At 40.2% G+C, this 24,426-nt stretch overlaps 1 protein-coding gene across 3 annotated transcripts in view; it reads left to right on the forward strand.

Annotated features, from left to right (window-relative positions):
• The first annotated feature begins 13,614 nt into the window (after nt 1–13,614).
• The window catches only part of PLEKHG1 (pleckstrin homology and RhoGEF domain containing G1), a 134,658-nt gene continuing 123,846 nt past the window's right edge, over nt 13,615–24,426 (forward strand). For 2 of the 3 annotated variants that reach the window (XM_061988979.1, XM_061988980.1), the window contains exon 1: nt 13,701–13,720. The gene's annotated coding sequence lies outside the window, so the exon portion shown is untranslated. Of the gene's footprint in view, nt 13,721–24,426 lie in introns of all 3 variants that reach the window. The other variant, XM_061988981.1, reaches the window with a different exon arrangement.

The following is a 24,426-nucleotide window of genomic DNA, read 5'->3' on the forward strand; positions in this document are numbered from 1 at the left end:
TTTATTTTCTCAGACTTGACCACTGACCATTCACCAGTCTTTTCACATACGTCAGTCACAAGTCTGAGTCTCTCACGGTGAGCTGCCATTGATCAGTCTGCAATTTGAAAACTGCTTGTGGCTCTCTTTGGTGGGCAGTAGGAACCAGCTATGTTTTAGTTCAGTCCATTATAAGTACAAAAAAGCTTTTTATTGGTATGTATAAGAGGAAAGATAAGAAATGTAAGTTATACCAGACCATCGGTAGTGAGCTGCTGTCAGCCATTCCTGAGAGATAAGAGAGAGTCAAGCCTGAAACTGACTCTTTAGAAGAAGTATATATAGTATGATTTGGTTTCTGAAGTCAGATGCAACCTCAGCCATGAAATTCATTCCTTATAACACCAATATTACATAGTATGTAAGCTTGTCAGTGGGGAACATGGCAGTTCTGGAGTTAAAACACAGAGCTAGGAGTCAAGAGAGCAGGGCTCAGATTCCAGATTGGCTATTACAAGATTGGCTATTCTGGGCTCTACAGCTCAAGAGGGACAGAGAACTTCTGGAGAGAGTCCAGTATAGGGCCACCAAGATGATCAAGGGACTGGAGCATCCTCCTTATGGTTAAAGGCTGTGGAAACTGGGGCTGTTTAGTCTAGAGAAGAGGAGATCTCTTCTCTAGATCTCATTAATATTTACAAGTATATAAATGGTGGATGTCAGGAAGTTGGGACACCCCTTTTTTCTGTTGTATCTAGCAACATGACAAGGGGTAATGGGATGAAGCTGGAACACAAAAAGTTCCACTTAAACATAAGAACAAACATCTTTACTGTGAGGGTGAGGGAGCCCTGGCACAGGCTGCCCAGGGAGGTTGTGGAGTCTCCTTCCTTGGAGGTCTTCAAGACCCTCCTGGACGCATTACTGTGTGACCTGATCTAGGTGGACTTGCTTCTGCAGGGGAGTTAGACTAGATGATCTCTAAAGGTCCCTTCCAACCCTACCATTCTTTGATTCTATGACACAAACTCATTACACTATGAAATTCAAAGTTACAATTTGCTGTCATTACATCTCTTCTGTGGGTGGTGAAAGCTGAACAGCAGTGAAGACTCAAACTAGTGTGTCACATAGTGAACCATGCTACACAAGGGTAAAGTCAGCCAATGGAAACACAACCAAATTGCATCTATCTCAGTGTCCAACAGTGGAACTGCAACTACACTATGAGATCCTGAACTACAAGTCCTCTTAAAGGAGTATCCTAAAGAATGATACCATTTTTTCATGTATTTTATATATCAGTTGAAAATATCAAAATGAGTGTCCAGGTCAGTTATACTTTTTCTTATCCCATATGTTTTATAAGCTAGTGCTAAGAAATCTATCATTTTGTATTGTTACATTCACATGAGAATGACCATCATCCCTCCTCATTCAGGTGCATAAATGTAATTGTACATGTCTGTTCATATTTTTGATATTTTAGTTGGTAGAAAAACAGTTCCACTTTGCACAGTTCTGTCCTGCATGAGCAACCCTCCGTGACTATGTTCTGGTCACTACATGTAAAATGGCAGAAAGACAATAGCTTCTTTCACACTCAGATGTAAAACAGAGGTGAAAGGAAAGATTTAATTGCAGTAACTTTTCCTGCTTTGGCTTTCTGCACTAGCAGGAGTAAGGTGCTTGGGTATATCTGCTTTTGCTTTTTTTAATGAGTGCACCATTCTGTTATGCTTTGGTGCTGGGGAATGGGCAGAAGGTCTTTGCAGGGATTCAGTTTGCTTTTATCTGTAATTGAAAGACAGATGCACTATAACCTAGGTTCTGACAAGGGCTGTCTTCCACTGGTGCAACAGACCCCAGGAAGATGTGATGTTCCCGAGTGTCAGGTGGGAGGGTTTTTATCCAACCTAACCAGCTCTGGTTTAAAGTTTTGGACATGCTGTAATTTTGATTGATGAACTGTTCTGCCCTAAATATTTCTTGGATGTCTATACTACCATTTTCAATTGTGCTAACTCAAACAAACCAGCAATCAATTCTCTAAAATTATAGTATGACCAAAACTGTAGGCTAAACAAAGCCATCATGAAGAAACTGGCTTTCAGCCCAGTATCTGCTGATGACGGAATATGAAACAGTTTATTGATTCTGCAGCTCTTGAATTCTTGTAAAGAAGTAGAAACAATGCTATTTGCCTTTTCAATGGGGAAAAAAAATCCCCATTTTACACTCACTATTGCCACTTAGAAAAGGTAAAGTACATTACTGAGGCAATTTTTAGGAGGTTGTGAGGAAAGGAGTACTTTCAGGACATTAAGAAAACCTCAGGTTAGAGTTAGACAAACTTTGAGCAATCATGAAAGAAAGGCAAGAACTCTAAATTATACTCTAAATTTGTATGTCCACCTGTCAAAAATGTTGTGCAAATGTTTTGTGATATTTTCAGCTTTCTAAGCTTCCGGCACTTCATGTAGAAAGCCATTTGAGAAGGAAAAGAGCTCTGTCAAGTTTCTATGCTGCTGATTGGCAGTTTATTGCTGATACTGTGATATTTGTTGCTTTGGGACAGGATCCTAAAATGTATGAAGGTCTCAGCTTTGACTTAAAAGTTTCTAATGTTAGTAGTTCAGGGGAAAAATTTGGAAATGTGGAATTAACACACACAAATGGCTTAAACAAGAAGACAAACAATAGCAACTGAAAACCCAGTTTTCAAAAAGCATTTTATTTAATCCTTTTTTCTGGAGAAGCAGTTTCATGGTTTTTCAGTACGTGAGGGTTGCTAATACAAAAAGCGTGTGGTAATTGTAAAAGTAACAACCAGTCCAGCTGCATTCCCTGTGCAGAAACTGAGAGGGACAACAAGCCATAAATAGTGGTTTCACCACCCCTCTCTGCCTCAGTTAAGGAGTATTATTATTCTAAACACAAAACAAACTATTGCTTAGGCTCCAACTGAAAGTTTCAAAGCCTCATAAATCTGCCAGGTCAAAACCAATTTTCACTGGAACTTTGAAAGGAACTTCTTTTCTTGAGAGAAATATTCAGGGCTAATTTTAATTTCCTTTCACTACTTGTTTTAGAAATGTTATCCAAAACCAAAATGTTCAAAAAGGAAGAATAGGAATTTCCCTTTGATTTACCTCATTCTATATATGCCTGTAATTTAGCACTAGCCTACTATAGCAAACGTCTACAATGAGTATATACCACTACTTAGCCTGGAGAACTTTATTCAGGTAGAGACTGACTTGATGAGTGACTGCACATGAGTTACTGATGGGCTTTAGAAAGAACAGTGTTGCCTACGTTGTCACCGGTAAGATCTCAGTCAGGGAGAGTACATAACCTGCACAGAGCTGAGTCCTGCAAGAAGTCATGTTGGGTGGCAAATGAGCAGAATGCAGCACATTAGCATCTCCAGCTGAATGACACTCAGATGATTCAGCACCATGAAACAAAAGCAGTGCTTAGTGCAAATGCTGTATGGAGCAGGGAGGAGCTTGTGTGATGAAAGGTTTGGAAACTGCTGGCTCTGAAGACAGTTACTAGCTCCAAAATATGAAGAGGAAGGTTTTTATTACTGTTTTAATGAAAAGGAAAGTCCTTCCATGAGGGCTCAGTGGCAGCTGAGGCAATATTCGGGAAGGGCTACTCAAAAGGAAGGATGTGTGTATGTGCTCAATCTCTCAAATTACTCTTTGAGAGTATTTTTTGTGTTACTTTTTCTGTTTTGGAGTATCTTCCTAGGTGGAAAGGGCAGCCTTCTGGAAAAGGATATGGGGCAGATCGAAAATGATGGGGTTTTCTCCCTCTTTTTAGCCTATTCCTCTTCTGTCAGTATCTTCCTCCTTTAATACTTAAGTGTCTTCATTCATGCATTATGTGTGTTCTACATGGGAAATCTGCTTGCAGCAAAACCTGCTTACAGTACAGTGTTTTCTAGACTCAGTATTTTACCTCTGGGATATTAGTACTAGATGTTTGACAATACGCAAAAGAAACAAGATGGGTAATGTACGATCACATCTGAGGTCTTTTGTCTTCTGGGGATGTTTATTCTATTTTCATGGTTACTTCTGAAACTTTGTTCTCATTCTGTGAAAACAAATGAGGGCAGTGACAGAATAATCATGAGCAGTTCAAGCTCCTTACAAAGAACTTAAAAGCAAGAAAGGCAGCAAAAGGGTAGGTTGTAGAGTGAGAGAATTGCTGAAGATATTTGGTGTTGTGGAACATTTTTTTTTTTATATCTAGTTTTTAAACCTAGACAGAAATCACTGATACAAGCATTTGGCTTAATTCATTCTGTGGAAGCATATAATAGGCCCATAGACTCAGTTTGTCAATAGGTATGGTCCTGGGCCTAAAGAAAGGTGTCGTAAAAGTGGGGTTTTTAAAATGAAAGGAAAAAAATGAAAAGTACTACTTTACATAGTTTAGATGATTAAGGTAGAAAAGATAAGTGTTCTGCCTCTAATATGGGTTTAAATAATGACATTCCTTTGCTTGTTAACTACTGTCAAAAGGGACCTCATTCTGAGAGGCATGTTGAAAAAGTGCTTCTTTGTCTACCATGTGCATCAGCATGTATGGACACAAAGATCTCTATGACTCAGTTGCTTTTATAAAAAAAAGCAAATAACTGTCCATATCTATAGTTATCGCTCTCCAGTGAATCAGTTTTATGTCATACTAGTCCATATGATTCAGAAAAATAATTATAAAATCTGTTAGCCATAACAACATGTTGTAGTTAAAACAGATCTCCCCTCTGAAGGTAAGTCAAATTTATAGGTTTGACAGTCTAGTTTAGCATTTTCTTTATTAAATAAACCCTGGGATTCTCTGTCTCACTCCTGGGTGTCCCTGTACCTTTGGACTTGTTAATCTACCAGGATATCTCCCAAGCTTATTAACATACACTATGATTAAGGGGACCACTGCAACACTTAACATAGTTGTCTTTGGGAAGTACAGCTACAAGGACTCTCCTCCAGGAATGGCCAACTAGAGAGCTGTTAGATGTCAAAGCAAATTTAGCCTCCAGGCACAAGCATTCTTGCTTTTTTTGGTCTAGAAAAAGTAAGAAGTCTTGTGCAGCCTACTGTAGTGTCTTGTAGGTGAAAATAAATGTCAGCTGGAGAGGTGTCAGACCTTTTTCCAGCAGTATTTCTGCCAATAAAACTGACTGAAACTTTGTTTATAGCTTTGGCAAAGCCATCATAGACTGAATTAGCCACCGCAGTAAAGCCAGCTGCTCATCAGTAGAGAATCCTCATGGTATAAACTATTCCTAAAAACCTCATGAGGTTTAACTGGGACTACTTCATTTACTAGTAAAATCCATAGTTTTTTACTGATTTTCACAACTTGGTTTTATTCTTTCCAACACTTTGCAGAACCAAGGTGAGAACCAAGATGATCACGGGACTGGAACATCTTTCATACGAGGAAAGGCTGCAGGAACTGGGGCTGTTTAGTCTGGAGAAGAGGAGATTGAGGGGACATCTTATAAACATTTACAAATATCTAAAGGGTGGGTGTGAGGAGGTTGGGACAGCCCTTTTTTCTATTGTATCTCGCAACAGGACAAGGGGTAATGGGATGAAGCTGGAACACAAAGAGTTCCATTTAATATAAGGAAAAGCTATTTCACTGTTCAGGTGAGGGAGCCCTGGCACAGGCTGCCCAGAGGGGTTGTGGAGTCTCCTTCCTTGGAAGTCTTCAAGACCTACCTGGATAGGTGGACCTACTTCTGCAGGGCGGTTGGACTAGATGATCTCTAAAGATCCCTTCCAGCTCCTACCATTCTATTTTCTATGATCTCCTGTCTCCTAAGCCCTTCTCTCTTAGCTTTTTCTGGTTGTTGCTGCTGACTATTCGATGTGTACAGAGGGGTTTGTGGTCCTTCACTGGAAGGCAGCAGCTGAAGTGAGTGCAGCTCAGGAATATTGCCTCCTTTCAGCGTCTCTCTCAATACACTTCCCAGGATGACTGCCACTCTTGTTTAGTCAGTCATTTTTTTTATTATAAAATAATAATAATAATATCATATAATTCAATAAGATGCAATTCCTCGGCACAGTTTACAAATTCTTCTAGATCAGTATTTTCCATTTGTTTCAAATTTGTGGACCCCTATAAAGTGAATCTAAGTCTACCAAAGTAAACCTCCTTTTCTCAGTTATCTTTCAAGATCTCCTATAAGTAGACCATAGGTTGAAGACCACTGGCCTAGAAAAAAAGACCTCCTTTCCAATTGAAACCCAAGCTACATTTACTCAAGGATTCAAGACACACTCAACACCATCTAGGTTGTAAATTCTTTGTTGTAGGGATCAGCTCTTCAATTTCTACAGCTGCTGCATTCAGTGCATTGCTCACTGTGCACTAGAAGTATAATAGCATAGTATAAATAATAAATAGCATTGTTATCTGAGGGCCTTCAAAAATATCACTAAGTAAGCTTCTGATCACTGAATTTGGAATAGTTAAATGTTATTGCTATTAGTTTCCCAGACCAGGATGTGCTTCATGATGGTTGTGAGACTAGATATATTAGGTAAACATTGTGATAGCTGACTGAATTGCTGTGGTTGCACCGTAACCTGTAGAGCTTTCATGAGAGGAGATGCCAAGACTGAAAGAAAACATGGGAGTTTCATGGACCACAATTAGAATTGTTTATTCAGTTATTAGCCAGTCCTGAAATGACTCACAGCACAGCTGCTTAGATTTACAGACAGTTAACAGATGTGTTTGTTGGATTTTTTGTTCAAAGTGATGCAGTGGGATACTGTCCAGGGTCAGATGTATCATAAAGTTGAAGGCTTGAAGAGATGGAACTGACTTTTGTCTCTTGCTTTGGTTGCTTTGTCTGTGGCTAGGAAAAAAAGATATTCTGAAGGAGACTTCATCTGCTATATTTTGAGGTAGCACAGAATCTAGTAATGGTATTCAGTGAAAGCTGAGCATTGTTATCTCTGGGACATGCTGAAAACTCTGTGAGTCTCTGATCTGCTGTTTCCAAAGGCTCCATTTTTTCATGTAACTTTGTTAACTCTTGCATCTGCAATAATAATACAATGTGCTGGCTGACTAGTGAAACTCTTCTTTCAAAACACATAAAATTTATACTCAGTTATGCATTAGAGTGATGAGGAAGTTTTTTTTTTTTACATTACCATTCAGATTTTGTACTTTTTTTATATAGATAATTGATTTATGGCCAGAGATAGAATAACAAATATAGACTATGTTATGTAAATATTTACAAGATGCTGCAATACACTGCCTTATCTAAATGATGTTACTGGTTTCAGTTTTGAGTCATTCTCCTGTACTAGCTTTCTATGCTAAACTTCTACATTAAATAAAAGTAATTAACAGCACATATCACAACAAACCACTGATTGTAATACTTTAGAGTTGTTTTGTTTTGTTTTTCTTTCTTCTATTTTTCTTACTTATTTCATTATTTATTAAGGTCTCTCTTCTGCACTCAGCTCCCCCTTGTCTAAGGTTGAGGAATTTACGTTTTTTCTCCCTTCTGTTTAAAGTACTTTGCATTTTTACTTTGCTATATGCAACTATTACAGAATCAAATGCATCTATGTGTACTGTAGATAGAACAATCTGTAAAAGCTGTAAGAAACTCTCTGTCTTTTTGTCAAAGAAGGATCTTCCTTTTAGGGCTTACATTCTTTTTGTAAACAGGTACTGACAGAGGTCTACGCAAGTTCCCAATTGGGAGTTAGCAGCCTTGATCATTACAGTTTCTGATAAGGCTTTCGGATTTCCTTTTCCACTGCCTTATCTGCACTCATGTAGATATGCAGAATGAAACCAGAGCAGGTTTGTTAAATCTTTGCTCTGGCTTGATAGCATCTGATATATCACCTTTCCGTGACCAGTTTGCAGTGGCTGGTGTGAGTTTTTCAGTGTAAGTTCCACTTGCCTGAGGGCTGTGATGAATTATGCCTGCTGCCCTGGACCTGGATGGCTTTTGACACTCTTAGAATTTACTAAGAGATAGGAAACTCTTTCGTAAAGACACCTTTGTGCTGTGGTAGCAGCTTAGAACAGCATGGGATGCAGCTTTGATGAGAATTGGGATGGCTGAATGGTGGCACAACAGTTATCTGGTAGGTGATTGGTAATGCATGCTGCACTAGACAGCAGTACAGCAAAGGCAATTACGGTTCTCTTAGCTCCCTCTTGCAAATCTACCCTTCAGGATTCTCCCCAGTCCATGCCCAGAGACCTGCCCTTACAAACAACCTGCTCTGGAGTCATGGTGCTCTGATGGCAGCAAACCAGACAACGCAAGGGAGAATCTCAAGCCAGCTGTGCTTGAGAGAAATGTCCCAGGGACTGGTTGGTGTTCTTGGAGCAGTTAGCCAGGGGCTGAATTTAGCTTATTGCCTAAAAAAAAAAAAAGCATAGCTATTACACATTACTCAAATGGTAGTTTAAAACAATTACTCTAATTATTTTGGATCATTGTGCTTTAAAAGGCATAGTTGAGAGAACCACAAGATTTTCATGTAAGTAGTAGAAGTTTTTTAATAGCCTAGGTGAGCCAGAGGAAACCAGTGGTTATAAGTTTGAAGGAGTTTCCTTTAAGTTGAAGTGAATTCCTGTAATCATATCAGCTCATCTGCCACCTGAACAACCTGTACTGCAGTGTACTGAAGTAACTCTTAGTCGCTCCTTAAAAGTGACTCTAATGTACTCTTTGTGCTCTTAGGACCTCAGATTTGATCCTGCTTCTTTGTGCATGTGGACTCACCACAAAGCATGCAGCAAGAAAAAAATCTTTTAAAGGGCATTATCTTGCAGCCCCTAAATGAAACACACACACAAACCAAAGGCCTCCATGTGACATGTTTTAATACTCTTTTTTTTTTCTGAATAATCAGTTTCTACTAAAAAGAAGCAGCTGAGTTTTGAGAAACAAGCACCTCCAGTATGCCCAGTAGGCCTATCTGCTTTGTGACCAATTGATCAGAGAAAAGAGAATGCCGAGATCCTGTTCCAGCCTTGAGTGCTTTTGAATGTCCTCTCAAGAGAAAACAGGTAAGCATCCTGCAACCTGGAGAGGATGTAATGACTCATCCTTACCTAGTGGCTTTGATACGAGTAGTATGGAACTAGTGGTGACTCTCTTCCAGAATAGGGTGACTGAAGACCATCCTTATCCACAAGACTGAAATTAACCACTCAGTTCTAGTCTTATAACCTAAAATAGGAAAATTTCATTGGTAAGAAGAAAAGTTCCTTTAATACTGAAACATGGTTTTTGTTTGCAAGGGTGTCGATGAAAAGGTTTTCAGGAATAAGCCATCAGGCAAACTTTTTGGAGGAGAACGGATGGGAAATGTAGAAGGCTGTTATCTACCACAATGCTTCAGAAAATGTAATGAAGCTGAGATAGTGCTTAAGGACCAAGGCTTGTAAGGAATTTGGGACGTGATCTGACAACATAATTGTGCTAGTTTTTTAATTTAATAGAAGTCTATTTCATGAAAACTGCAACTGGTCTGTGTGCTTCTTTTTATGAAATACAGCTGCATTTGTGGAGAATCCAAGCAGTGATGCTATGTGGAAAAGCCAAGTGACCTCAAAGATGTTTGCTTCTGCATAGAAGCACTGACAAAGAAGGCATCAAACCCTCTCTATAGAAAGATTAAATTCAATCAATTCCTTCTGTGCAATATATTATTTTTTTCTTATGTTGACAGTCTTCATACTTGTAACCACTCAACTTCATCATCTTACTCCCATTCTTTATGTGCACTACTTGATTCCCAAGGCAAGTGGCAAGCAAAGTCATCTTGTATTTAAAACATCTCCACTTAAACTTTGAAGTAAGATTGAAATTAAGACATTTTGAACTTTGTGATTAAATGTTTCAGCAGCTGTTGCTGTAAAGACATAAAATATGCTTCCAATTTTTTTTTTTTCACACGCTCATCTCATAAAACTTGGAGGTTTATCTCATAAACTGAACACCTTCAGGACCCAGGCATAAAGTAGGTATGATAGCACTTCATTTGATATTACTGGAGTGATTGTGTACTCCTTGGCATTAGTATACATGAAAGAGTATGTTCTGTTAAATGGGAGCATAGCTCTAAAAGAACCCACACTTAATAATACTGCTTTGCAAAGCAAATGAGTGTACCTGTGCCTACCAATTAAATTGTATCGTGGGTGGAATAATTAATTTGGATGCTAGGCAAGAAGCACATTGCAGATTCTCTTTTTTGTTTGTTTGTTTTATTTGGGCTGACTACAGAGTTCCCAGGTTAAGATTACATCCATTTTCACTGCCTTACACCCTTGTGCATGTCACAGATGCAGCTTCTTGTTTCGAGAGATACCACTTCCAACAATCAAATTTGGGATGTGTCTTTTTGTATTCAGAGCATTTGCAGAGGGTGTCTTTGCAAGTAGCAGTTTTCTGCTTTTGTACGGACATTTTTTGTTTGTTTCCCCAGAGATTCTAACTCAGAAACTTGTGCTTCTCTTCAAGTAAATGCTGAAAACCATCATCAGCCAGCAAAACTGAAGTGACATGGATTTCTGTACATTTAAAAGCACTGCTTAGAGTTTTGCTGAGTGACAGCCAAAATGAGAAAAATATTAACACAATGACCCATGCCTTTCAGTCCTGGTGATGTAAAGAAATGCTGTTATTTGAGATCATATGTATATGTACAAACCTATTGGTAGACTAGTTCATATAAGCAGCCTTCTCAGAAGAAAGGAAAATCCCAAAGGGGAAAATAATATTAGGCTACAGAACCCCAACTGTAGTAAGTAAACCACTTTCAAATGGTATATGAAGGCAAATCCTGACCACAGGTGTGGAACATACCAGCTCATCAGTGATGTGAATTCTTGACTGCAGGGGCAGCAGCAGGGATAGATGTGAAGAGCTGACAGACGGAGCTGGATTCCACCTTATGTGTTATGGGAAGACAGAGGTTCTGCTGTGAGAGTGAGTAGAAAAAGATGCGTGCTGAAAAAGATGGAGGCAGGGGGAGCAGAGGCTTGTCTCGTACCTGTACTTGGGAGTGCTGCCGAGGGTGACTAAGCTGTTCAGGACCCCTCACAGCAGTCTGTGCTCTTGCCTGTGTCACAGGCCTTCTGTTGAACAGAGGAGCACACCCAGACGAAATGTTTTCCTGTCTGCAGTCTCCTTGGCACTCATGCCCTTCTACCAATGGTCACCTGGATTACCTTCAGAGATAATAGTTCCTATAATTTGTCCATATATCCAATTCCTTCAAAATCAGATGGTCCTTCAGATACACTGTTTTCTATTTCAGTGTTGTAAAGCTTGACCTTTAAACCTCCATCACATTTTTTTTTCCTGCAACAATGATCATACTCGATCAGTTAGTTGACATAAAACTGGAAGTATTTGGCCAGTCTGTTGGATTGCTATTTTTAGCACAAGCAAACAGAAACCAGACTGGATCATGATCACTCCTTTGGGGAAAGGGAGGTAGAAGGATGAAGAGAGAGGAAGAAACTTCTCCTCTTGAAGATTTTTCCCGTTAGTCACAGCACTGAGAAAAAACAAACTCCATATGGAACAGATCATGTAAGGCCTTTAAAACATATTTGCAGAGACTGTACAGTTTCTTAAAGGAACTTGGAATATTTTGTGGTTTGGGGGTTTTGTTCTTTTATTTCCCACTGGGGGATGTGCATGCATTTTTATTTATTTTAATTTGGCCCAAGTTAAATTCATCAACCAGTAGTTTATTATCATCTTTGAAAGTTCTGTTTATAAAGGAAAAACATTCCCTGATTCTCCCAATGGGAAAGAGTTACGAACACTTCTCTCATAGTATATTCATTAAAGAGGTTTTTGCTGCCTCTTTTTGTTTTTGTTATTGTTGTTTAATTGTCACGCAAACCCAGGCCAAAGTTTTGTACCCAGAAAAGGCCAGAGTGTATGCAGTGTACTGAGGAAAAGGTGTGTGCTCAGTCAGGTGCTGAATTCAGACATGGAGTAGCCATGCGGTGCAGGAGGTCATGAACAATGGGCTGGGTTCAGTGAAGCTGCTAGTCACATCTGAAATTACTTGCCCTTTCCTTGTTTGACCTAACAAGTGACTTTTGTAGAGCTCCATTCTAGAATATTAACCATGGAGTCCAGCTTCCCCTGATCTGTCTTTCCTGCCTGATATGGGATGGTAATGGGTCTCAAGAAAGGTGGCGTGGAGCAGGACTTACTCTTTGGTGATAGCTGTGCTCTAATTCTCCCATGTGAATAAATGTTATGCATAAGAATGGCTGCCATTAAAACACTTGTGTTTGGTTTGTTCTTCTTTACTTGAGAAGCTAATATAGTCCCACTTATTAAATGCAAAACTTTCGTTTGAAATGAGGCCAAAATTGATTCATAAATGCATGAATCTTTTAAAATTCAGCACTGGTCTGAACCATATGCAATGTGTATGTTGGGAAAGAGCTCTGGGCTTTTGAATTAATGATACAGAAAACATACTCTGCCAGAGGTGTTTGTTGCTTTTTTGTGTTTTTTTAGGATTCCAGTGAGTACAGGTAAAATGAGGGCAAATGCTGAAAATTCCTGCTTGTCTGAATTACTGCTGTAATTACTTGTTTTGACATCTTAAAACTATGAACTAGTCCAACTTCCCAAATTTCTTCGTATTCCACATGCTTTATGTTAGCATGAGGGAGAAACTCTGTTCTAGACCTGAGCAACAGAGCTTTATTGAGTGTGCAGTGTGGAACAAAGTTTTACAGGAAACCAAGGATTTTGTTAGGGCCCAGAAGAACAAGGACGACAGAACACGTACGGAGAATTCAGGCTTTATTGAAGCAATTTCTCTCTTCGTGTCTTGTACGACATTTAAAAAAAAAAGAATAAAAAAAGTTATTTTAAACTCACCTTTTTAAAGAAGATGGCCAAGCAGACTGCCAGGAGGCAGGTGTGGTCTCTAAAACCTCTTCGAATTTGCTTTTTAGGGACTTCATTTCGGGGAGGACCTGCCCTCTTCACACTTGGGCAATTCGCACTCATTCACAGTGCGTTAGCTCGTCAGATTTAAAACCCGTGGCGGCGGAGAGGAGCCGGTGGCGAGCGAGACGAGGCGGGGATGGGGTTCCCAGCCGGGTCGGAGGCGGTGCCCGGGCGGCAGGCAGGGCAGGAGAAGCCGGGCGCTTGCTCCCTGACAGAAAACAGTAGCTGGTTTTTAAAAAAATAATATTTCTTTTTTTCTTTTACTCCCTTTCTCTTCCCGGGGCTGTAATCCTACTGCTCTTTGGCTCGACTCCAGAGACAAGTCCGAGTGGTTAATCTCTTTCCCCCCCTTTCTCAGCCTCCGGGGGAGGAGGAGGAGGAGAGCGGAGTCAGCTGCAGCCTGGGGCCGGACCCGGCCTCCCTGGGGAGGGGCTGAGGCAGCGGCTCGGCTGCGGGAGCTGCATGGAGGAGGGGAGTTTCACAGACTCCCCTGCCCAGACGGGAGAAGGAGGAGGAAGTTTGGAGATTAAGTCGCTGCCTGGAGCCAAAGCGCTCGGGGGGAGCAGGAGAGCGGGCGCTGCGAGGGGGACACCGGGCGCTGCCGCTGAATGAGTTACGGCGAGGGGGTGGGGGAGAGAACTCCCCGGCTCGTACCTCTGCGCCTGGATTTTAAACGGGAGGAGGAGCGGGTGTGTGAGGGCAGAGGACAGCGAGAGGCTGCCGGTGAGCACGGGGGCTTTGTTTGCGCGGGGCACAGCGGGGAGGGGGCGGCGGCGGCGGCTCCCGGCTCGGCTTTTGTTCGGCGGCTCGGGCCCGGCGGTGGTCGGTGAGGCAACGGGTACTGTTCAGCCCTCTAAGCCACCCCGGGCGTGGCGCGGCGGCCCCAGCTCCCGGCGCTGGGGGTCTGCCGGGGAGCGAGCGCTTTATGCCTGCAGCCTTCGTGCAAGGCTCGCCGCCCCCCGCTCCTCTCCCTGCCGCTGGCAGACGGCACGAGCAGGCATCGCGCAACGGGCTTTCGTCGGGGCTCCAGCAGCGGCCGGCGCCTGCTTGCATTGCCCACCGAAGTGCTTTGTGTTTGGTCGCTCCGCCGGAGCAAAGGGGCCGCGGGCAGTGCGTGCCGGAGCCGCACGGGGCTGGCTGCACGCCGGGCTATGAAGATTGCAGCGAGTCCTTTTGGGGAGGGAGAAGGTGTTTCTTTTAACAGATGATAAAATCGCATGGTGTTTCAGGTTTTGTGGAGATGCTGTAGCAAACCTGTGTCTTCTCGAAGTTTTTGTTTGTTTCAAAACAAAAACTCTACAAAACCCTTCTCCTTTCTCTTAGTGTGTTTAAAGTTACATTAATAGGATTGTGGTAAGTGTGGTCTGAAGAGGGTTAAAAATATGATTGATCTTATAGTCGAGTATCAGTTTGTTCCGGGGAGGGAAGAGGGACAGGCAGTGGGGAGCTTGCAGTGTCCTCGTATCCTGTGGGATCCCATTCATTTCCCCATCTCTTGCCCTTGCCTTTTCCCAGCTTTTGTGGGTTAGATGTCCCAGTCTGTGTTCTGCCTGTTGAATGAGAAGCCCTTCAGAACTTATCCTTCGGTTAATGCTGACAGACCTGATGCAGTCATTTCCTTCTTTTTTATATAAGCCCACAGTGCTCAAAATATGATGGAAAAGGACCAGAAATGCACTTAGCTGTATATTCAGCCGGCTTATACAATCTCTCTTTGGTTGGCTTTTTTCCCCCTTTAATTGTTAGTTGGCAGGCTCAGAAGGAGCTGTGGCCTTGCATTTTTCTTTTAATGTTTGCTGGTACTTTGGCAATTTAGTAGTGCTGCCGAGAGAACCTGATGACTTACAGGTGTTTTGCGAGCTATGTAATAAGAGCCCACTAATAGTCTTCTTTTGCTACCGTTTCATTCTTGGAGGGAACAATCTTTGCTGCTGGAGAGTTACAGTTCAAATTTCCACAAGTGTTTGTTGCCTGTGCCTCTAGCTAAATTTATAAAGGAATTCTGTTAGCTTCTACAAAGCTAAATCTGGCTGTAGCAACTCCTGCCTGTGCAATTTACTGTGTTTGGCAAAGCACAATATAAAGCTTCCTTCAGATTTTTTTTTTTTTTGTGTGTGTGTGTGCCTATGGCATGTACTTGTCATAATTTTGGGAACTCTTTACCAAAGTGTGTGAGGATGCTTTGAGATGAAAACATGAGAGTTATGCTAAGGTTAGAATATGTATTAATAAGGCGCTTGTCTTGAAAATATGAGATGGCAGTTTGAGATCTGCCTCTTAATGAATATTGGTATTGTTCTCAGGTCTGTGCAGATGCTTTAGCTATTAAACTGTGACTTGCTACTTTTCCTCAGTGTTCTCAGTTGACAAACTAGAAATGATGCCAAATACTCCGATAAAAGTTTAAGTTTCAAATGTGTTCATTTATGGAAATATTGACTTTTTCTCAAAGATCTAGAGAGCACTAGGTAAACAACATTGATCTCTGGCCATATGTTTGAGTTGATCCCTGCAAAGGCATATTATGATTCTAATGCTAGGTGTTACTGTGTGGTTTTTTTTGTTGTTTAATTTATGTTTTCTTTTTTTTTTGAAAATTCTAGTTGTGTAGTTTAATTGTTTTGTAATTCATGGCCTTACTTGGTAACATCTTGCAAAGACACTATTGACTTGTTTTTTAAGTGAGGGTAGATGTTAAGAATTTGCAGCTTTGGAAGTTTTCAAGTAGGGAGCTTAGTTTGTTGGCAGCACTCGTGATTTCAGGACATCTGCTAATAAGTAGTTCTTCCTTGGTCAGGATGTGAGAATACAAATTAACTGTCCAAATGCATACTGTGGGCTTAAAGTGATAGGTCGCGAAGCCTCAATATAAACTGTGCGTGGTAGAAAAGGTTTGGAGCTAACTGAATGCGCTCTTGGTACCTTCCTGTGTGGTGTGGGGTTTTTTAATGGGGTGTTTTGGTTTTTGTTGTTTGGGATTGTTTGTGTGTGTGGTTTTCTGTTTTTTTTCTTTATTTTTAAGGTTTTTTTTTTTAAGGTGATTGTGGAGTTTGGTGCTTTTTTTTTATTCTTTATTTTATGTCTTTGTTGTGATCCAAAAAATTAAAGGTAGAAGTGAAGTGAAAATATCTGCTTACTTGTTTAATAAGTAATTTAGGCAAGCCATGAGTTTGTGGTACTTTTTGCTACTGTTGCCTGTGTAAGTTGGTATGGTTGAACCTTCCACTGGTGCAATTTTTAATATTGTACTGGCATTAGTATTTTTGCTAAGTCATTTGAAGCAGTGTACATGTCTAAAAGCTTCCTCCTGTGCGTTTGTTTGGATTGGCATGTACCTGTCATCCTCTGCCTTTCCTACCCTTGTGATGTCTTGGCTCCAATTCAGGAAAGGCTTTTTAAGCTCAGCTAACTCAATAGGGTGGTAGCAACTGATGAAGGCACTTACTTGAAGTTGTGCTTTATTATCTTTGAGTGCAAACTCTGAAGTGCAAAGTGATCTGTTTTCTGGAACCTTATAACACTAAGAGAATATTATGACATCAGCTTCTGTCATTTTAACATTACTGAAAAGATTAATGGTAACGAGGACAGCCGAAGCTCTGAGATAGCATCCCCTGTACAGCTTGTATATTCTGGTGAGTACTTTTGAGATCAACCCAAAGACAGGGCTAACAAGAATAGTTACAAAATCTACTGTTAGTAATTTTGAAGACAACACTTCCACAGATTATCCTGAAACACTGCTACTATAAAGAAGTTTTTGAACAGATGTATTATCTCCAAAACTTAAGTGTACCCTTTTTGTTTAAAGACCTCAAACCAAAACACTTCCTGCAGAAAGATACAACAAAATATACTAACTCAGAATGAACAGGTTTTTTGTTTGTTTTATCTCTTGTTTTTTTTAAAGACGTCCCCAATAACAATCTTTAAACAGATGCTTAGTGCATATATTAAAGTGTGCTAAGGACTCGTTCATTTGAGTCATGATGATTCATTCATCATTTGTATTTGTTTGTTTCTGACATGCTTCGTTGCCACTCCAGCCATTGCTGGCCAGCTGTAAGTCTCTCCCCTGCTAAGCTAGGGCTCCCCAGCCAAGTTCAGAGCCTTGGAGCATGGGCTTGGGAAGATGAGAGACACCACATTTCTGGGTGGCAGTTGGAGATGACATTCATCATGGCACCTGTCGTGTACCCCAAGTCCATAGGGCTCTGATGTGCTAGATCAGGAAATAATTGAAACATCCAACGTGATGATGAAGACAACAGTTTGCAGGACTGATTAGAAGGGTTTCTCATATTAGACATCTATAAAGATGTGGCAGTTATGTTAGTACAAAGGAATTAATCTGATGTGCATTCCCTTTTGTATTCAGTCGTGCCGAGAAGGATGATTGCTGCGTTAAAGAAACACATTTTATTGACATGTTAAATTAGTTATGGCTTTAAGTTTCTTTGCCATAAATTTCTTATAGGCCAATTGTACTGCACAAATATTTAGCTGAAGTATACAACAGAAGGTAGAAAAATGACATATGAAAAAGATGCAAGTTAGTAATGTAACATCTATTAAAGCCCTCTGGAGTAGTTATGTTTGTATACGGTGATCTTCTTACAGTAATATGAAATTTTTACTTGTGGGCACAATGAAGATGTCTTACCACCACTTACTATAAAGAGCATTTTGCTTTTGTAGTGTTAAGAGGGGAAAAAAAGTATTATGGCAGCCCCTAGCAAAGTCTGGAGTGGCAGAGAGATTTGCAGAAGTACTGTTGAATTCTTTATTTTGAGAACCTGAATTACTGTGGTTGCATAAAAAGTCTTAGTTTGTAGGACTGACAATGAGGGGGAAAAAAAAAAGTGGAAGAAAGAGTTATTCTGGTAAACTGAGAATGCAGAGGACATAGAACCTATAGTTCCACTCCCCCGCTCCCTTTTTTTTAAAGATGCTTTTCAATGTACTTCTAATAGCTGCTTATTTTATAGTTGATTAAGCCTCTCATTCTGGGATACTAACCAAAACAATCTGAAAAGTTGTGCTGCATCACTAATCTCAGTGTCCTCCCTACCTTGGTCATGGCTCAGACTAGCTAAACTTGTGTTTGGTTTATTAACCACTGTTCTTGTAATATTTTTCCATTCCTTTTTGAAAAGTTTTTAAGCCTATTCAAGTAATATTTTCCGGTCCTTTTGTTATAACTATAATGCACAGAAACTTATTTTTTTGAAAGAAGAACTGAGATTCCCGTGAGATTTTGCAGATCCAAGACTTGGAGCTTCAGAAATATGAGATACATCAGAGTGGGTGAGTGAGACCACAAAACCAAGACGGGAACAGGAGCAGAGCAAGCAAAGATGTAAAGTCAGTCTCAGGCACATCACCAGGGCAGTGGCAGCAGTTACAGTTGGAAGTAAGGGTGACTTTTATATACATGGTTAAGAATACGAGAGATGAACACGAGCTAATTAAATAAGGTATCATCAAAGTCTGTTTGTGTTAATTCAGTTTCCAAAGCAATATGTGTGTGGCAAAGTTTCTCAAGTCACTTTAAGAATAAAAGTAACTTTTTTTGTTGTGGTGGTTGCATTGAATAGGTCTATCTAGTCTGATTCACCAAAAGTTAAATTTATATGAACTTGGCCTGAAACAGGTTTAATTGCAAGTTTGATTACAAGTGTAGGAAAAGAAAGGGGCCTAGGGAGGGTGGACTGGGAAAGGAAATGAAGGGAAAAGCTATTGATACTTGTTGAGGGGACTGAAAGAAGCAGTTGTTCGAGTAAAGCTACAAGCTGCTTAAAACCACAGTGAGCTGCTGACTGGGGCCACCTTCTGAAGGACCTGAATATGAGAGTGGTCACTGCCTGTGTTCTTGCTAGTCATGTTGCACAGCATTGCTGCAAAAATATAAAGCAATTTGTCAGTTTAAAAATATGTTTAGAAGACAAACTCAGTGCATTTGACTTGTTTTCTTTTGTCCTTCCTTCCTTGGCATGAACTCCACTAGTCCTGCTTCCTAGTCCTCTACAGGATCATAGGTGGTTATGGTATTGGAAGATGCATGTTTTACAAGTGTAGTGAACAGGTATAGCTTGGGCTGGCAGTTGTTTCCCATGCAAACTTGTGACTAAAGCACTGTTAATTATCTTTGAATCCTATAAGTCTTGCCTGCCTGCTCTGTCATTGAGTTTCAGACTGCAAGTGGTGCCAAGCCTCTTCCCGTAAGCATGTGTTCTGTAGAAACTTGCAGGGGAGCCCTGCCCAGATGTTTTAAAAACTAAATTAATGAATCTTAATATTGAAACATTTGGACATTTATATCCATTCAAACATTTCAGGATCACACCCCACACGTTAGAATCATGCAGCTAATGTTTTCTGCAGACAGGGTGCATGTGTCCTCTCACTGAAAGTACTGAGCAGAGGTAAAAAGGGTGTCCCTGGAACAGTGATTGAATCACCTCTGCAGTTGCTTACTCAGAGATGTTCTAGATAAAAGCTCGATATCTTGCTCGGAAAGAGAAGGCTGTTTGGGCTCCCTTAAGGAGCAGTGTCAGGGACAGCTTAACAGCCAGCTTCCTGTTGGGGTCACAGTTGACATCTTTGGACATTGTCATTGGGGTGTGGGCTTCAAGGTCAACTTCTGCCTTTAATCACTGTAGTTCCCTCTTTGTGAATGTTGAAAATGGATGGGTGAAATGAAGAATTAATTATTATGCAATTCTGGAATCTTTATCCCATCAGTATATACAAACCTTTCCACTTGCTGTTCAAAGTGCAACCATGTTAATATCAGCAGAAACATCAATTTAACTTGCAAGCAGATGTGGTGCTGCTGAAATTAGCATGCTTCACAATCAAGTGTTTCTGTGAAGCATGATTACTGTGAACTTTCCAATTCTCCCTCATTACTCTGATGACAGACCTTGCGTGGTTGCTCAGAAAGCTGTCATACCTTAGTGTCTGAGTGACCTCATAGACTTTAGCCTTCTGCAGAAACATTGATTTCTCTGAAGAATCAGTGTTCTTAGCCTATTTGAATGGTAGACAAAGATGTATTTAACAAAGAATCAGTATTGAGATTTGAGACATAGCTTTGCCTTCCCTTATACCTACCAGTATATGAAGTTTGTAATCTTTCTGTCAGTCTTCTCTGATAATTGTTGGTCTCTATTATTTTAGGTGAGTTTGAAGTCATAAATGTTTAATTTGGTCTATCTTGGTGCTCCTGCTGCATTGAGGAGGTTAGCAGAGGAGTGGGACTGGATGATCTAGAGATCCCTTCCAACCCTTTACCATTCTATGATTCTCCTGAGCTGCTTGATCTCATTTAACCAGTAGAGTTTGTTCTGGATTTCCAGGGGAAAGCTATTAACATCTGAATATCTGCTTGGAGAACCAAGTGTCAGACACAATGTAGGCTTTTTGGTAAGCCACTGTAGGATTCAGTGATCTGTTATTAAGTGAAAGTAAGTCATTCCTGAGGCATCATTAACCATTTAATGTCCAAGGTTTCTTTCTGATTTATAGAGCAGAATCTTGACATGCTTTTGATCTTCTGTTGCTTTAGATGACATTGTTCCTAAACGCCTATTGTAGGTGTCTGTATACTAGGAGAGTTCGTGCTAGGCAAATTTTTCAGTTGAAAACACTAGGCTTTTTACAGACTTTCCCTTCAGGAATTACTTTCCTCTTTCATAAAGTCTGCCAGCAGGGAAATGCAGAATAGAGCATGAAGAAAACCCTGTCTTTTTGTGTGACGGACAGAGTGGTTTGCCAAGGCACGAGTTGTGCTTAGCAGAGTTCAGAGCTGTTCTCCTGTGAGGTGACTCAGCCTGGTGATCATTATTACTGGAGCTTGCACTTTGCCACTTTATCTGCAGTGTCACTCTCTTCCGGTAGCGTGACCTGTTACCAATACAGACGTGCTTCCTCAGTCATGGCTGTACGTGCCAACAACGTCCCTTGAGTTCTCCAGTCTCATAGCTAAGCCATCCTGCTGCTCCTGTGCACACTGCAGATCGTAAAAAAAACACATGGAAGAGGTTCTTCCTGCAACTCTGCAACAGAGGGTCCTGCCAATAAACCACTGGTGTTGTCCAATGCACCCAACAGATTTGACTCTTGCACCCCTTGTGGCCCTGCAAAGCAGTTCAAAGCACAATGTAGGCACTGACTCCAATTCCTACAAGGTCAAAGCAAAGCAGAATAGGCATATTTTTTCTGGCCTTTGTTAGTGAAGCTTCGATATGATGGCACCTATGATATGCACAGATGGGACAGTAACAAGAAGGGATTTCTTTCACACTGTGCATTGTGTTTGGATAGATTAGGAGGTTGTGTCTGCTTTTCAGGGAAGAATTCTGGAAAAAAAAAAGCTACAGCTATCTGGCTTGATGTCTTAATAAGAAAAGCTGGTCTTCAGCCTTTGTCACTGATGATCTGTTGCTTTCTGGTCTGGTCTCTTTCATCTCTGGAGGACAGTGACACCTGACAGATTTGTCTGCCCACCTTGGCTGCAGGTGTCATGCAGCTGTTCAAGCTTCCAAAGGGTTATGGATGCCAAGGCCATCTGAATGCCATTTCATTGCCTTACCACTGTCTTATAGTGATGAGGAATCTGTTCTATTATGAACTGTAATGGTTCTTTTTCTCCTTTTGTTCTTTTTTTAAATCAATATCTGTGCTGCATGAGTCCTTTTTGTTTTTCATAGAAGATCAGTGACACCTATCTTCTGACAATTTCAGAAAAATGTACTAGGTTGGTTTCTTATATTTGTTAGGAGGTGATTAGTTCTAATGCCTGGGTGAGTTACTTGTCTATGTCCATACTTGCCCAACACTGACTTCTTTCCTGGGGACAATTTGAGGTCATATCAGGGATGGTCTGGAGGAGTTCTGGTAAAGATTTGTTCTTAGCTGTTGACCTTCTTGTGCAACTCAGCCTTTGTGTTGTTCACTGTTGTGAATAGATAGAGTAAAGGAAATTCTAGGAGTGCTGTGAGCGCTTAGTCCATGAAATTGTCTTAATATGTCTGGGAAAGCACTCGGGTGACTGCATGTGGAATCAATCACATCTCCTTGGGATGCAGCACATCTTCTATTTTTCATCACAGTTATGTTATGCAATGAGAAGGTGCTACAGTATGGGGCCTTCGCTTGGTGCTGTAACAGGCAAGCTGCTTCCCTTGCCTAGAAAAGCTGGGCTTTAAGTACTGGCACTTAATAAAAATCGTGTCAAATGAATTCTTACTCAGGTCCTCGTCACTGGTGATTAAGACTGCACAGTATTTTGTTGTCTAACACATGTGAACTTCTACTAAGAATTTTATCCTTAGCATTTTTTAGAGGATCAGTACGTGGTTTTTTTTGGCAAGAGTATTTGTTTTAAAATACCATGGCATATGTTAACATCATTTTATTATGTTGAATACACAATATGATCCAAGTTGTAAGGATGGAGTTGTGTGGATGTGAGATGTGATTTAGTATGATTGGGAACCAGGTAAGAGCAGGGATGACAATGAATGTAATCAATGTCTTGATACCTTGCATGTAATTTAGGCAGATTTGCACTTATAAGTTTGTGGAACCCAGTTATACATAGTTAGGTGGCTTTGGCTTATTTTGGCCTTTTCCCCTAGCAGAAACAGGGTAAGGAAAATCTTAAAAAGCAGAGGTTTCAAAACTCAAATCCATGCTTTGAGAGATCCAGTTTATTGGAAAAAGGTGGTAATATTAGCCTTTCACTGAGCATTAGTATGTAGCGCAGAAGGGTTGTGTGTCACTTGCACATTTAAGGAAAACTGAGGTGAAGATGATCTCTGATTTGTAAGACAGTAAAGCACCCGTCCTCTTACTGAAAATTATTTCGATTGCCTCCCATGCAAAGTATGCCCAGAAAGAGAGCCTTGATTTTACTGAGTTTTGAAAGATAGTTTTCAAGTTTCTAGGCTTTTTATTTAATGCTTCAGTGAAATCTCTGGGTACTAGGATGTTTTTCGTAGAACCAACAGTCATTATGGATCAAGTCAAATATCTAAGTGTAGGTTTCGTTGGAGTTTTTGCTTATTTAACTGATAATAGCTAGATGCTTTCATCCAGTATATTTTCTGACAGTGATTAAGAATGCAAAGCATTTTTATTAGTAGTTGTGATGTATTTCGAGAATAAGGCTATTTTAAAACATGCAAACTTTAAAAAGGTGAAATAGAAACTAAGATGAATGACAGTATATTGGTTAATCAGCTTCTTTAAGTGGACATACTTCATCATCTTCATGATAGTGTTTCTAGTCCAAAAATGTGCAATATTCTTACACTGACATTTGATAAATCATTTATTTGGAAAAATGGGTAAAAAATTTACAGGATGAAACTTCATTTTCCTTATGGATTGTTCTGTTTATGTGCGACTTACTCTAGGTGGATCTGCCTCTGCAAGGGTGTTGGACTAGATGATATCTAAAGGTCCCTTCCAGCCTTTACGATTTTATGATTCTATAGTATGACAATACCAGGATCTGATACCTTCTTGAAAAAGTTGGGAAGGTTGATAGAAGGACGATTTGTAACACCCAATAGTTTGTGCTTTAGTTGCTTTGGATATTTACTGTAGGACCCTGTCTGAAGTCATTGATCCCAAATGTTTTGAAAGGCTATTGTGTTCTCTGTGAGTTAGACAATATCTGTCAGCTTTAGGCCAATACTTTGGAACTAAGAAGCTGTTACTAATGAGACTTCTATCAAACAAGAGTGCCCCTATAAAAAGTTTAGGCTTCTTCGGTAGTCTGGTTTCTTCTTTTGCGTTTTTGTATATATACACACACACAGACATTCACACATACTTTAATTATGTGTATATACCCTGTACGTGTGAATATTTAAGTGGTTGTATTGCTAGTCTGTCTCTTTCTAGGGTCTTAAAGAAACTACTTTCTCTAATAGTGAAGTCCTTTACCTCTGGAGGATTTGAGACTAAGGAAACTAGCATGGGTTAAATGGAAAGTGGGATGGTAATTACAGCTCACTTTGTATTTTTGTTTCACTTAATTTACAGTCTGGGGTAGAGTCAGTTGGTGGGGCATTTGAATGTTACAACTGTTACAGTCTAGCCACACAAACCTGGTAAGACTACTCATGTATTTCCTTCGTCAAATTCATGGAAATGTTAGTGGAGGCTGTGCGATGTATTCAGTTATGAACAGAAAAAACCTAAATGCAGTAAATAAAATCATTATTATCACTCAGGGATGTCAAAAGGGAAAAATGTATTTTTAAAATCTGTGAAATTACCTTGTAAAATTGATTTATTGCTGTAAATATAGAAACTGGATGAAGAAAAATGGATTGATATTTCATTTAAAAAAAAAATCTCCTGAATGGAGTAACTTTTGTATCTAAAATCCATCTGTAGGTGAACGTTAAGCC

This window comes from Colius striatus, chromosome 2 (assembly GCF_028858725.1).
Source record: "Colius striatus isolate bColStr4 chromosome 2, bColStr4.1.hap1, whole genome shotgun sequence".
Taxonomy (NCBI): Eukaryota; Metazoa; Chordata; class Aves; order Coliiformes; family Coliidae; genus Colius; species Colius striatus.